Here is a 14,974-nt window from a genome sequence, read left to right on the forward strand (position 1 = left end):
CAAATCAAATCAAATCACATAATTGCATATGCTGCACCACATAGAAATGTGCTTACTGTTAGCTCACGATTGTTATGCATTTTTATTCATATTTATCTCTAGAGCATTGAACTCTACTTAAAGCGGTATTCTGGTTTAGAATTACAAAAAACCTTTTTTTTTTCAAAATCAAATAATTTTTTTTAAAGTTTAACTACTCAAGAATGTGTGCGCAAAAAATCATTCCAAAATTTCAATTATTTCTGGAGATATAGCTATTTAACCACAATAATTCTCCTCTGTTTACGTTTTCTGCAAAAGTTTAAACGCTATTTCCGAAACTGTCTTTCGATAAGATATCCACGATTTCTCAACTTTTACTGAATCGATTTACTTGAATTTTTTACATAGTGCTCTTAATAAACTTCTCTTCACTTCCAAATTCCAGTTTAAACTACTTTTTTAAAAAAAATCTAGAAAATCAAAAAAGTTGTAAAAAATATTTTTGTCAGTCAGTATTTTGTGCAAAAACAATAAAAGTTTTTTTAGTAACTTTTACTCATTCTAGTACGTAGTTCATACAGTAGCTTTATTATTCTAGATTAATAATATGTATAATAAATAAATTCGCTGAAATCATGGGTATCATAAGATTTCAGTTCTTTGAGACCTTCTACTTCGTCACCATTCAAAATTAAAACTGCATGACTATTTGAATTTTTTCACTCAAAACATTAATTTTAATAATTTGTAAAAGAAATTAATTAATGTCAAATACTTACCTTTACTCCCACCCAACATTAAGTGTATTTTTAGTATTTAGAAAAATCGTTAACTTTTTGGATTTTATTATTTAGAACATTTTGGATTCAAAAATTGTACTCCCCTCCCGTGGGTGATATTTAAAATTACTATTCCTCTCCTCATCCAACATCACGTGTATTTTTTGTGCTAAAATAATCGTAAACTATGTTTTTTTTTTTGAAAAATTTTGGGATTTTTTGCTATAATATTTTGTGATCATATCATATGTCGAAAATTAAAACTGCATGACTATTTGAATTTTTTTCACTCAAAACATTAATTTTAATAATTTGTAAAAGAAAATCTAGTAAAAATTATTTGCCTTTCAAAAGTTGCACAAAATTCATGCCTCTAGGCCAGAATACCCCCTTAATGCATTAGACCAGGGCTTCTTAAACTTTTGTCATTCGCCACCTCATTTGTTATTGCGAGTTTCTTGACGATCCCACAAAAATATAAAAGAACAAGAAATAATATTTTTATACACATGCAGAATTAGTTGTAAAACTACAAAAATCTAGACGATATAAAAAATAATACTAAAGGGTCCGCCATACAACTTTTCTTTATTGGTAGCAATAGAACATTTTGCCAGCCATTTAAAAGTTAAACAGCCATTTCGATGAAATTATTTTTGATTATTAACCAGAAGGATTGTACTTTCAAATAGAATAGATTTAGATTGAGAAAATATTCAGTAGTTTATATATATAGCATTTTCAAAAAAAAAAAAGTTATCTGACGGACCCTATAATACTAAAAACCTAGTGATGTTATAAAATGATATAAGATATATTTGATATCAAAATCTTTCCCCAAATGTTGTCGTGACCCATAGTTTAAGAAGCCCTGCATTAGACTCTTCTAAAATTATATAAGAAAATTAAACAAGTATATGCATAAACAAGAGGACAGCAAGCTACATTTAAAAGTCTATATTTGGTTTCTTCTTTCGCATTGTGAAATATGATATTGATTATTTTATATTCTCTTGACAAATAATTATCAGTACATATTTTCTACATCCTACTTTGGAATGTGTAACACGTATATTAATAATATGATAGGTTTATCTAAAACAATGACTATATTTCAATAACACACTTGCAGATTAAAATTACTTTTTGATTCTCTTATTAATCATTCCTGTTATGTAAAGCTTTCTCATTATCCACGAAACCCGATTCTTTCGATTTATAAATAAATCGAACAATTCAGATATAATTCTCATTTATCAAATATATTTTTAATTCGTCCACAAATCAGCATTTCGTATTTTAATCAACGTACCACGTGAATTCTATATAATAATTTCTACGGTCACATTTACGATACCGCGTGCTTCATGAAGTTGCGCTGCGTTTATATTATATATCGGTTTTATATTGCTATCATGTGGTGATCAGATGTTCTTACAAGATGGAAAACTGTTATATAAAACTTTGTTTATGTAAATGAATTATAAATATTTCGACATTTATTGACGAGACTGTTATAAACAGACCAAGGGATTTAGTGACAGATAAGTCAAAACATTGATAAGCGACCAAAATTAATATATGAACTTTGGGAAATTTACTCTTGGGGGGGGGCGTCCATTAATTACTTGAGCGAGTTTTTAAGGATTTTTGGATTCCCCCTGCCCTTTGGTAATACATGATCATATTCAAAATTAACCCCCCCTTCCCCACCAAACATCACGTGTATTTTTAGTTACGTGAAAAAACTAACATTTTTGAATTTTTTTGAAAATGTTTGAACGTTTTTAAAAAAAAATAGTTACAAAATAAATACACGTGATATCTTACTATACCCCTCTTTCCCCCACGTTATATTTCGTGATTTTTTGGCAAACCCCTCCGCCTTCCCCTAAAAATCTCACTTGGGGGACTTAAGTATTTAAAAATTACAAACCCTTCCCACAACCATCACGTGTATTTGTAGTATGTTTCGTGTTTTTTTTTGCAAAACCCCCCTCCCCCTAAAAACCTCACTTGGGGGACTTTAGTATTTAAAAATTACAAACCCTTCCCACAACCATCACGTGTATTTGTAGTATATTTCGTGATTTTTTGGCAAATCCCCCCTCCCCCTAAAAACTTCACCTGGGGGACTTTAGTATTTAAAAATTACAAACCCTTCTCACAACCATCACGTGTATTTGTAGTATATTTCGTGATTTTTTGGCAAACCCTCCCCCCTCCCCCTAAAAACCTCACTTGGGGGACTTTAACATTTAAAAATTATAAACCCTTCCTACAATCATCACGTGTATTTGTAGTGCTAAGAAAAATCAAACTGAGATTTTTTTTTGAAAAATTTTGGATTCTTTGCTATAAAATTTTTTGATTATATGTCAAACACCTGCCCCCTTCCCCCCATCCACCATTAAATATATTTTTAGTATTTCAAAAATTGTTAACTTATTGGATTTTTTTATGTAAAAAATTTCCGATTTAAAAATTGGACTTAATATGAATTTTGTCGCCGGAGCGGCGGCATCCGAGTGGAAAGGGTTAATACTTTTAATTGTGAACATTGTTTACCAAATAAGAATATCAAATAATTCAAGAAGTTTATTCAAATAGAAAATATTGTTAATTATTAATATATCTTATTAACTTTCCGTAGAGTAAGTTATTGCAATCGTCCAAATGTCGAAAATTTACATTTTTTGCGTATCTTTACGTTTCATAGGTTTCTGAACATTATGGCATACCGTAAAAAAATTGATGTGTGTGTGTATGTATGGATACAATTTTTCGTCCACGTTCTTGGGAGCACGCATCAACCGATTTGAATGATTCAAAAAGCAATCGATTCCTATTGATCGAGAGACGTGCTGATTAGTTTTTGGCAAAGGCAGGTCCAGCCGTTACCGAGATAGGAAGCAGAAAGTGCAGAAAATGGAAATTGGTTTTTGAGAGTAGTAGTATGGAGAGCATCCGATTTGAATGATTCAAAAAAAATCAATTTGTAATGATTAGAAAACAAAGGATTAGTTTTTGGCAAAGACAGGTCTAGACGTTTCGGGGATAAGTAGCTAAGAGTGGAAAAAGTGGCAGTGCAGCAAGGCAAAAAATTCTTCCCCCAAAATAAAAAAAAAAATTTAGTTTACCCGTTTGTTTTAAGTATCAAAAATGATTCCGATTTCAATTTTAATTCAAACTAAAATTCTAAAACTCTTTTATATACTAGAAATAAATAATTTTAACTTTGCAATTCAGTTTATATAATTCTTAGAAATATGAGATAAGATCCTTCACTCTAACTCCCCTTCATAAAGTTCTGTTCATTTACTTTCGTTTTATTATTGTAAATTTAAATAAACGTCACTATCCAATTCATAAAACCTTATATTTTATCTATAAAATACGAATAATGAATGTTACAGTATTATAATAATCATTTTTTTTATTTCACTTTATTTTAGCAATCAGAAATACCAGAATAATTTCTATGAGCTAAACTGTACATTGAAATAAGTATGATATTATAGAAGATAATCCAGTGATCTATCTTACTTAGTTTACATAATAATCTATTTGAAAACATTAATATTCATCGAATATTTCATTACTGCATTGGAAGTTCCAGCAATTTGCCTTAAGGCACGATGCCATATACCACTAGTTTATACATATATTTTATTATTATTATATTTCATTAATAGAATTACAAAGTTTGTAGATAGTTTTACCCAAATATGAGAAATTCCTAATTTTACAAACCCCTATCATTTCCGACGATGTGTGGAAAATCGATAGTGACCTTACAGTAGGGTCAAATTCAGGATAGACCTCTGACTGTGCTATTATGAACCCATCAGCGTAAATAATTCTATTTCACATTTTTTCATAAATGATTATTACCCTGATCTATAATATATTTGAGAAATGTTAGCAGCTAGTATTTCAGAGATAGAATATTTTTTATATAATTTTAGTTTCACAGTGAACGCAAAATATTAATAGTTAAAAAGACAAATTATAAAATTATAAAGTTTGTAATAAAATAATGGTGTTACTTTCATAATTTCTCAATACAAAGTATCTATAAAGGTATTAAATTACATTTTGTCTTCAACGAAGCTTTTATGAGAGCTATTATAATTATGTGTTAAAGATGATATAATAAATAACTACAAAGTCTTGTAAAAAGTTCATATTTTTTTTAATAATTTATTATCTTGGTGTCTGGATAAATCCTTATTGGCAATAAAAAAATTAAATACATCATCAGAGCAATATTGAAATATAAATAAATAGATAAATTTAATTCAACAAGAATTATGTTAACTGGTAAAAGTTGCATGAGTAAAAAAAGTAAAATAAAAATGCATGAGTATATAAAACACAGAACTATCTTTTATACTTTTTATTAAAGCCATTGCTTTTAATATTATATTTTTTATTTATTTTATTTCATTTATTTAATTTATTTTTACAATAACCAAAAATGACAAACTTTCTTTGTACATAAATATATATGCTGTTTATAAAATTAATTTAACAATAATTATATTAATTTTTATTAATGTACATGGTGCACATGTGCAAGAAATGCACTAATGTGTAAAAAATGGAACAATTTTTATTTAACTGTCTAATGGAAATTTAATAATTTACCTTGAAGCAATTGTTTCTAATAGAATTATTTATATTTTTCAAATTGAACCACTAACACTTGACAAAATTTTTTTAGTGAGAAAATATTTAATAAAATGTCTTGAGGTTAATTTTCTTCTCTTGAATAAAAGTTCTTAAATATATTTTTCTTCAATATTTTCTTAAATATAATTTTTTTTTCTTTATCAAATTTTAATTAAAAATTATTATTGAGTTCTATTTATTTCTATTACACTTTTATTTGTGATGTATATACATTTTTTTGATATATTGAGTTTATATTGTTTTGGAACAATTTTTAATTTTAATTAAAATGTATTTTACTTTCTAATGGGTTTGCTTAAATTGCTATAATTTTTATTGGTTTGCCTAATTTGGTATAATTTTCAATTTTTAGATTTGTTATTAATATCAATAAAAACTTTTTGTAAAGTTCTACAAGTTACGAACGTACTGTAAATTTTTGTATACTTAAAATTATTTGTTCATTTTTTTATTGCTCAAGCCATAAAATTTTTAAATATTCATTAAATTACCTGTAATAAAATATGTAATTGAACAGTTCATTTTGCACCAGCAATTGTGCATATGCATTTTTAAACGAGAACATAATTTAAGATCAATTATCTTCAATTTAGTTTACATTTTGCTCGTTGTGAACAAATTAAGTTTTTTTTTCAAATTTTAGCAAGTTTTCAGAATTTTCAAGAAAAAAGCAATATTTTCAAAGTTTTCATAAAGTTCTTTTCTGTAAAATATCGAAAATGATTCGGACTTCATTTTTAGAAATATACAAAGTTTTAAATTCTAAAAAATCTACAGCTCACTCACTTCTGTACTTAAAATACATAATTTTAACTTTGCAATTCAGCTTATATAAATCTTATAAATACGAAATAAGGTCCTTCATTCTAACTCAGCCCGATCAGATTTTTTTCAAAAAATCCTTAAAAACTCGCTCACGTGATTAATGGACGCCCCCTAAGTTGTTTGTACAATACGTCCAATTTATTGAGTATTTATAATAATCTATTTGAAACAATTGTTATTAATTATTAAATAATTTTCATTGATTATTGATTATTTTCATTACTCGAATGTTCGAATTCTTTTAAATATTAGACAAAGGTCCTTCATTTTAAGTTCGATTGATTAAGTTTTGTTTATTTACTTTTCTGTAAACATATATAAGTTACAGTATTTATAATAATCTATTTGAAAATATTTAATATTCATCGAATATTTCATTACGATACGGGAAGTTCCAGCAATTTGCCTTAAGGCACGATGCTATGCCCACTAGTTTAGTTTTTATTGTCCACGATCCATAACAGTAAGTTGGTTGAGTGAGAAAAAAGCTTCGCAGTATTAAAAATTACAATATAAAACACGCAACAGTAAGCTTAATACCCCAACCAACAATAATCCAACGATGTAACCAAAACAGTGCGACTTTACATAAATAAATAATAAATGTAGAGTTAAAATTGCCTGCGATGCGAAGTAAAACGGTTGTTCCCGCGTTCCTTATCAATAGACCCATCCACCGGTACTAATCTAGGAAGTAAATATACAACAAGGAAATTTATGTCCCCGCCTAGATTCGCTAAAATATATTTTTATTGCCGGCACATCATTGTGATTCCGGATTTTATTACATTTTATATTCGATATGACGGCAAAGGCGACGGTGACGGTGGTTATGGTGACGGGTTCCCTGGTTCCCTCGTAGTACCGGGTCGGAGGAATGCACGACGAGCAGCTGTTGCATGGACACAAGATACATTTTTGTAATTGTGAGAATATGAGAATGTTCAAATCGATTATGACAATGCGTTGTTTATAATATGTGTTATGTGTATCTGTAGATATTTTGAGGATAGACGGATTCTGTTTTCGTTTAAAAACGAAACGACATTAGCGGTGCATGGCATCGTGCCTTAAAAAATTTTGATTTTTTACAAATTTCGAAATTTTTGTTTTAATTTGAAAATTTCAAATTTAATGATGCAATATATTTTTCGATCATTTTCGATCCTACACATATTTTGCGGTGAGTATGAATCAAAGGTTTTTTGAATCACTCAAATCGGTTGTTAGGTGTCGAAAATGTCGAGGACGTTTGTTTGACGATTTTTTGAATTAATCTAATCGGATGGTCCGTTCTCTCAAGAAATAAATGACCATTTTTACTCTTTGCGCTCCATGCCTCGAAAACGACTCGATACCTCCGAAACGGCAAGACGTGCCTTTCGAATGTTTTTTCAATCGGTTATCCCATACTGTCGAAAATGTCCAGGACATTTTTTTGAACCATAAAAATAAACTTGAAAATTAAAAATCTTGGTACGGAAACCAATCAAATTTGCACAAAATGTGTACTCATGATAGTAATTTCTATAAAATATCTGATAATTTCATGTGCATATGTCCAATAAACATATTTGACTGCCAAATGACATTTTTTTTCAACTTATTTTTATTGAGAGTCCATAACCGCTAGACCTGCTTTCCCAAAAATTCAATCAGTTGTTCATCTTGTCTATACAAGAAAAAAAATTTTTTGAATAATTCAAATCGGACGCTCCTTCCTCAAAAACTGAATTACCATTTTTTCACTGTTTGCCTCGTATCTTCGAAACGTCTGGACCTGCCTTTGCGAAAAACTAATCAGCACGTCTTCTTATTAATAGGAATGGAATGGTTTTTGAATCATTCAATTTGGTTGGTCCTTGTTCTCTAAATCGTGAATGAAAATTTGTATCCGCACGACACACGCACGCGCACACACACATATACTCTCATTTTTTCTAAGGTATGCCAAAATGTTCAGAAAACTTCGAAACGTAAAGATAAGCAAAAAAAATTGATTTTCGATTTTTTGAGACTTACCCCAGGGGAGAAAGTTACAAAAAAATTGAACTTTTGCATATTTGCAATGACCTTTCATATGTCCATACCCTCTGACTTCTAAACTTAATAATCGATATAGAACGTTATTTCCTGATTTCTATAAATAATGATCAAAATAAAGACGTAATAAGCGAGAAAAATCAAGTTAGAAACACCGATATAGAACGTCAATTAAAAATGATGTCTGACTGCTGAAGAAATAATGAGCACATCGAAGATTTTCATTTATTTTCATCAATCGTTATACTTGTTATATTATTAGTTTAGTTTTTTTAATGAAATTATATTATTATATTCATTCATTATTGGCTGTGATATCAGTTTCAACCATATTTGATCTAAGTTAATTTTGAATAAGGGTATTTAATATAATAAAAATAATTAATAATTATACGGGATCCGGTTTCAAATGTATTTTTGTATATTGAATGCCAATTTCTTGACAAAAAAACATTTAGGCCAAAAATAAAATTACTATAATTATGACAAAAAAAGTTCATTTTGTATATTTTTTATATGCCAAATATCAATTAGACCAACATAAGGCAGTACTAGAAAAAACTGCTCGTTTTTATGAAGGCATAAAAACTTTTTTTTTTCAAAAAAATAGTGGTTTCTTAAATAAGGTTTTATAAATAATGGCTTTTTATATACATATCAAGATATTTTTTATGTAATTAGTACGAAAACAAAATTTGTCGATTATGCTGCTACAGAAAAATGCAGTAATAAAATTCATGTGCATCGTAAAACAAGCAATAAATATGGACATGATTATGAAATAAAAAGGCAAATGGCATTTGTGCCTAATTGCTGGAATAATAAGCAAATTACTGGAACTGCCTTAAAAAGCTCAAAGTTTTTTTTTGAAAACTTTGAATAATTAAATTTTTGAAAAAAAATTAGTCTTTTTCTTGAAAATATTTTTTTTTGTTTCGTTTTTTGAATTATTCAAGTCGGTTAATCCGTGCTCTCGAAATCGTCGACGAAAAATTGTATCCGCACACACACACACATATCAATTTAATGTTTAAAAACATTTGAAACGTAAACATATATACAAAAAAAATATTATTGATTTTTTACTTTAAATACGAAATAACTACTAATTAACTATTCAATTTTATTTATAGCAGAAATAAAAATTGTGAAGATGTTAAACGAAAAAAATGGCGTTGAAAACAAGATACAAAGGCTGAGGCATAGAATAGAAGTAGCAAGTATAAAGTATAAGAATCTGCTTTCAGACACATGATTAGAATCACGTAATATAATATTTTATATCTATACAAATGAGCATATCAGTATTTTTTATTTTCCTTTATTATAATACAGTGGGAACCGAGAAATAAATACTCAGTACTAGATCATCAATCATTAATAACATATACAGTGGAATTGAAAATGATGAAAACCTGTTGGTTAATCTACTGTATTAATTCAGATATCTCAGTGTTAATAAGTTCAGATTCACAGGAGTCTTAAATGAAATAATTTATATATATTTTTTTAATAAATGGGAATGATGGTGTTGCAGAAACTCATCAACGTGGATCATAAAAACCGAAATCTGTTTCAAAAATTGAAAATTCACTTGATAAAATTTCTTAAGAATTTGCCCTTATTAGTTTTGAGAAACCACAGGTCGAGTCGTTTCTTTAATTAGCAAAAATTGAAAAAAATGTGTGCGTTTTTGCAAAAAAATCTAGTAATATAAAAATTCTTGGAAACATAATTTAACAATAATGCTGAATTGCTGACTACCTTACTATTGGCAGGGCAGTTTTTTTTCGGAATTAAGTGATAAAATTTTTTATGACTTCAGTAAAGTTCAAAATCCACCCTAAACTTAAAAATTCGGTTTATGTAACGTAATTCAAAATATGTCAAGAAAATTTTCAAAAATTAAATTACGTTACGTGAAGTTCTAGTAATTTGCCTTAAGGCACAATGCCACTACTAGTGTTGTAGATTTTTTGTATTGATTATAACTTGTATTCTAACTAATTGCTCCTTTTCTATGTATCATGCTCCTATCTCAAATTTGCACGTGTCAACGGATAATCGTTTGGTCCGGATTAGACCTTTGTCTAGGTGTAATGAACTTTTTTTTTACAAAGTATTTTTTCTTTGTTAAAATGAAAACTGTGTTTTTCGATAGCCATCAAGTTAACACGCACGAATCAACTCTAGCGTGACAGAATCCAAGGAGTTACTTCTAATAATGTGAGAGCTGGGAGCAAAATATTTTTGAGGAACAATGTGTTAAATAGAGTAATGTTTACTTTATATGAATTCTGCACGAATTTGAAATATCTCGACATGAAAAACTAGCTTCGGAGATTCTTTTGAGGTTGATATTTTTGTTATTGAGATTAATTTTTTGAGATTGACATTTTTATATTGTCATTTTTTATATGACTTATGATTGAGCTATACGGTATAGAGATTTTTTTGTGATTGAAGTTTTTTATGTTGAGATTTTATGAGGTGGAGACTTAGTTTCTGAGGTGGAGACACGTTTTGTCTGATGTGGTGACATGTTTGTAAAGTAAAACTTTTTTAGGTGCGACTAGGGTGTAAATCCATACAAATGCAACGGAAGTTACGCTCGATCTTGTTCGTCATTCGCTCTCAATATGTGTCGATTGTGATTAGTCGTCGTGTATGTGAATAGAGATCTGTCGTTGTATACGTACCTGAATCAACCTGATCAAGGTAGATAAATAAACATTTTAAAGTTACATCGTAGTACAAATCTTGATTTAATGAAAAATGCCTAAATCAGAATATTTTACCATGTTCCTTGAAAATAATAAAACAAATTAAACATTTGTGCCACGTAGAAATTATATAACTAGCTTTGAAGTTATTAAAATGGAAAATATTTTTTAGGCAAGACAGATGTTACAGCTGTTCAAAGAATGAGATTATATCGCCAGCGAAAAAGTAAAAGAAATACAAGCAGTCAATGAATGTATGTTTATTTTAATTACATGAAGTTCTTCAAACACAATTACACGATGAGTGAAGTTGCGAAAACAATATTTCTTTAGGCGTTGTTTAACATAATCCACTGTATGAACGAATATTATAAAATTTATTAATCAGCAATTACTTCATTTCTCTAATGAAGGTTCAAGTCCTGAATGCTAATTACAATGACACACCGATCATGTCATATTTGAAGTATGACTTTAATTACATTGTTTTTAAATATTATACATATTTTTAATATCATTATAAATATATAATTTATAATTTGTCATTATATAAATGTGTTTAATGGTTGGTAGTAATAAATGTGTGCATCACGAGTGTTACCATACTACGGATAAAAATGATTCAAAATTGTTATATGATGTATTTATTTTTACTTAAATGCCATCTTGTGAACCTTACGCGCACTCTTTTTTCTGAGGTGGTGACATGTTTTTTTCTGAGGTGGTGACATGTTTTTTTTGAGGTGGTGACATGTTTTTCTCTGAGGTGGAGACTAATTTTTTCTGCGGTGGAGTCATTTTTGGGATTCTACTTATCAGATACGTTGTTACGCAACTCTAGAGGAACTAACAAAGTATTAATACACATTAAGGGGCCAATTGTCGTATAAAATAGAAATGTTATGGTAATGCTTGCTTCGAACTGTCAAAAAGCTATGTATTTGCTGTGCGATCAGGCATTGTACATATGAAAACTAACATAGTGACATCCTAAAGTTGCACTTATGATAAAATTATTATTTGACATTTGTGCCTTTTGGGGGTTAATACGTAGCTTTTTGACAAAGTTAGTTGGCAACTCACAGGAACATAACATTTCTAGTTAATTCGTAAATTGCCTCCTAAAAACGCTAGTAGTTATCTTTTTTTTAATTTTATATTTGAATAAAAGAATCCCAGCCCCCATACAGAAAGTTACTGGTTTGTATGTTAATACGATACGTTACGCGTCTATTATTTACATTATTACAAGACTCGGAACAAAATAATGTAAAGAGGAAAAAACGCATAATTTTTATATTTTATAGAAAATCATTCATTCGAAAGACATGTGGTCATCTTTCGACATAAAAGGGACACCCTACATACACTATATTTATTTATAACATCCAGCAGTAGGGACGCCATATAGAGAAAGGAAAAAGGTCAAATGTGTTTATTTTATTATTTGAGGTGCGTTAACTGTGGATTTTTGTTAATTTATTCCTTCTTGGTGAACATCTGGTAGTTGAGAATGGATAATATATATTATTTGGTTGAGCCCTTGGTGTAATTATTGACTTCTCGTAGGGCAAGTTATTCAAATGCGAATAAAACAAAAGGAAAAAAATAAATATGCCTTCAAGTTTAATAGAGATTTTAACATAATTATATTTATTGCTAGATATTATTATTTATTTAAAACATTCAGTATTCATTTGGATGATTCATGCTAACATCCAACATTATCAACATGATATTTTGTCAATATTTGTTACTAAAGTAAATAACCGAATATTAAATATAATTTAAGTTAAAATTAATATATGAGAATTTTCAAAATATACTGACCTGTAAACATTTTAACAATAGCATGATATTCATTCTATCTAATATATTTTTTCTTGTTCTAATTGATCTTGTTTTTTTTTTTAGAAAAAAATCTTAAATCGCTATAATTTTGTAACCGTAATAGCTGTAATTTATAGCTGTAATCAGTTTGTTATTAATTTGCGTTTCTCGAAGAGGAAATCTCAATAAAAGCAACTTTCTTTTTAAATTAAGTACACTCTTGAACTAGTTATATTTTCAATATAGAAGTTTTATTAGATATTTTTTAAATTAATAATACACAATATAATAAGATGCCTTTAGAAAATTGCTAGAACATCCCGTTCCCCGATTCAAACTTTTTAAAAGCTTTATATTTAGTGAAATTTTTGAAAAAAAATTTTTTTTGAGAATTGTGTATTTGTTAACATTTGTAAAATTTGTAAAATGTGCTAATGACAATTTTTGAAAACTTTAACGTTTTTAAACAACTGAATTGCCTTTTTGTACTTTTGAACCTGCGTTTGCCAAAAACTGTTTGACAAAAATCAAATGTTTGTTGAATCATTAAAATCGCACTTTGGAAAACGTCAGTGAAAATTAGTATCCGCACATACATACATACGCGCGCGCACACACACGCATTTTTTCTAACAATAAGGTATATGCCAAAATGTTCAGAAATCTTTCAAACGTAAAGATATATAAAAATTTTCATTTTCCATTTTTGTGCGATTACTATGACTTGCCTACATGATTTTTATATGCACTTTCATTAAATAATATAAAAAACGCAATTATTTTATTTCTTTATAAATATTTCATCTTTCATTAAAACCTGGAGGTATACATATCCAGGTTCCAAAATGTTGAAAATGGAAATGTATTTCTAATAAATCAAATATAAAATTTATGTGGGCTCTCAGGGGCATGCGAGCCAATATAATGGCTAAATAATGGTGAAAACTTGTGTCAGCAAAAGGATAAAACTAGGTGTAAGTGACATTTTGACCTTAAGGCAAATTGTTTAAATGGAATTTTGAAATTTTGACGCAGCTTATTATTCAAAACCTAAGTTTTCTTGTAATTTAGCTACCTTTTGCATCATACAAAGAAATAATCACTGTACAAAGAAAGTTTTAACCCTTAACGAACAATACAGTCAGAAAATAAATTTGTATATTGGTCAACAAGCAATCTTAGACAAATTCAATTTTATTCAAATCCAATAAAGCGATATTAATTATGCAACTTTTCTCGCTTTCTCGAAAATGATGCACTTGATTTCTTGAAATTCCGTTGACCTACCGGGCATAGTTTTCGTTAATCAGGCTCATTCGTTAAAAGTTTGAAAAATCATATATTTTTTAATTTCGGTATCAAACGATTCAGGATGACGTTAAACGTCAAGAAAACTTAAAATTAAATAATCAGGTTTTCCAAAGAAAACAAAGTAATGAAAATAAAACGCTTTCTTCAAAATATAGTGATATACTTTAATGTTACTTGTTTTGCTTTCTAGAGGCAAGAGACTTTATTTTGCATAGTTTTTAACATGAGCATAAAAATGGCGGATATATCATATGGTGGGAGTAAAAACACTATTACCAACATCACTAATATTAATGGCGGGACATTTGAATTATAAATGTATATATAACATTACATTTAACATCATAAGATTTCATTATATAAAAAATTTGACAAAACAATTTTGTCCAAGTCCTATGTTTTTTAATCTGATAGCTGTTCACAAAATATGATGTTGCAGCATTTCGCCGCCTAGATTTAATATTTTGCTCCATTCGCCACTGGCCCATCTTTATATTTAATTTACACGTTATTAGCGGAGGAAGCATTTGATAATTTATTTTAATGTTACTATGTTACTTCTTTCGCTTTCTAGAGACAAGAGATTTTATTTTACATAGTTTTTAGCATGAGCATAAAAATGGCGGATATATCATATGGTGGGAGTAAAAACACTATTACCAACATCACTAATATTAATGGCGGGACATTTGAATTACAAATGTATATATATAACATTACATTTAACATCATAAGATTAAGATATAAAAATTGTGACTAAACAATTTTGTCCAAGTCCTATGTTTT

The 14,974-nt window shown here is 28.5% G+C and overlaps 1 protein-coding gene across 6 annotated transcripts in view; it reads left to right on the top strand.

Moving 5' to 3' along the window:
• The window catches only part of LOC113378531 (max-binding protein MNT-like), a 136,819-nt gene that overhangs the window by 4,257 nt on the left and 117,588 nt on the right, over positions 1–14,974 (top strand). The gene's annotated exons all lie outside the window — the stretch shown is intronic.

This window comes from Ctenocephalides felis, unplaced genomic scaffold (assembly GCF_003426905.1).
Source record: "Ctenocephalides felis isolate EL2017-DRISC unplaced genomic scaffold, ASM342690v1 CF-g0.4_SCAFFOLD_01886, whole genome shotgun sequence".
Taxonomy (NCBI): Eukaryota; Metazoa; Arthropoda; class Insecta; order Siphonaptera; family Pulicidae; genus Ctenocephalides; species Ctenocephalides felis.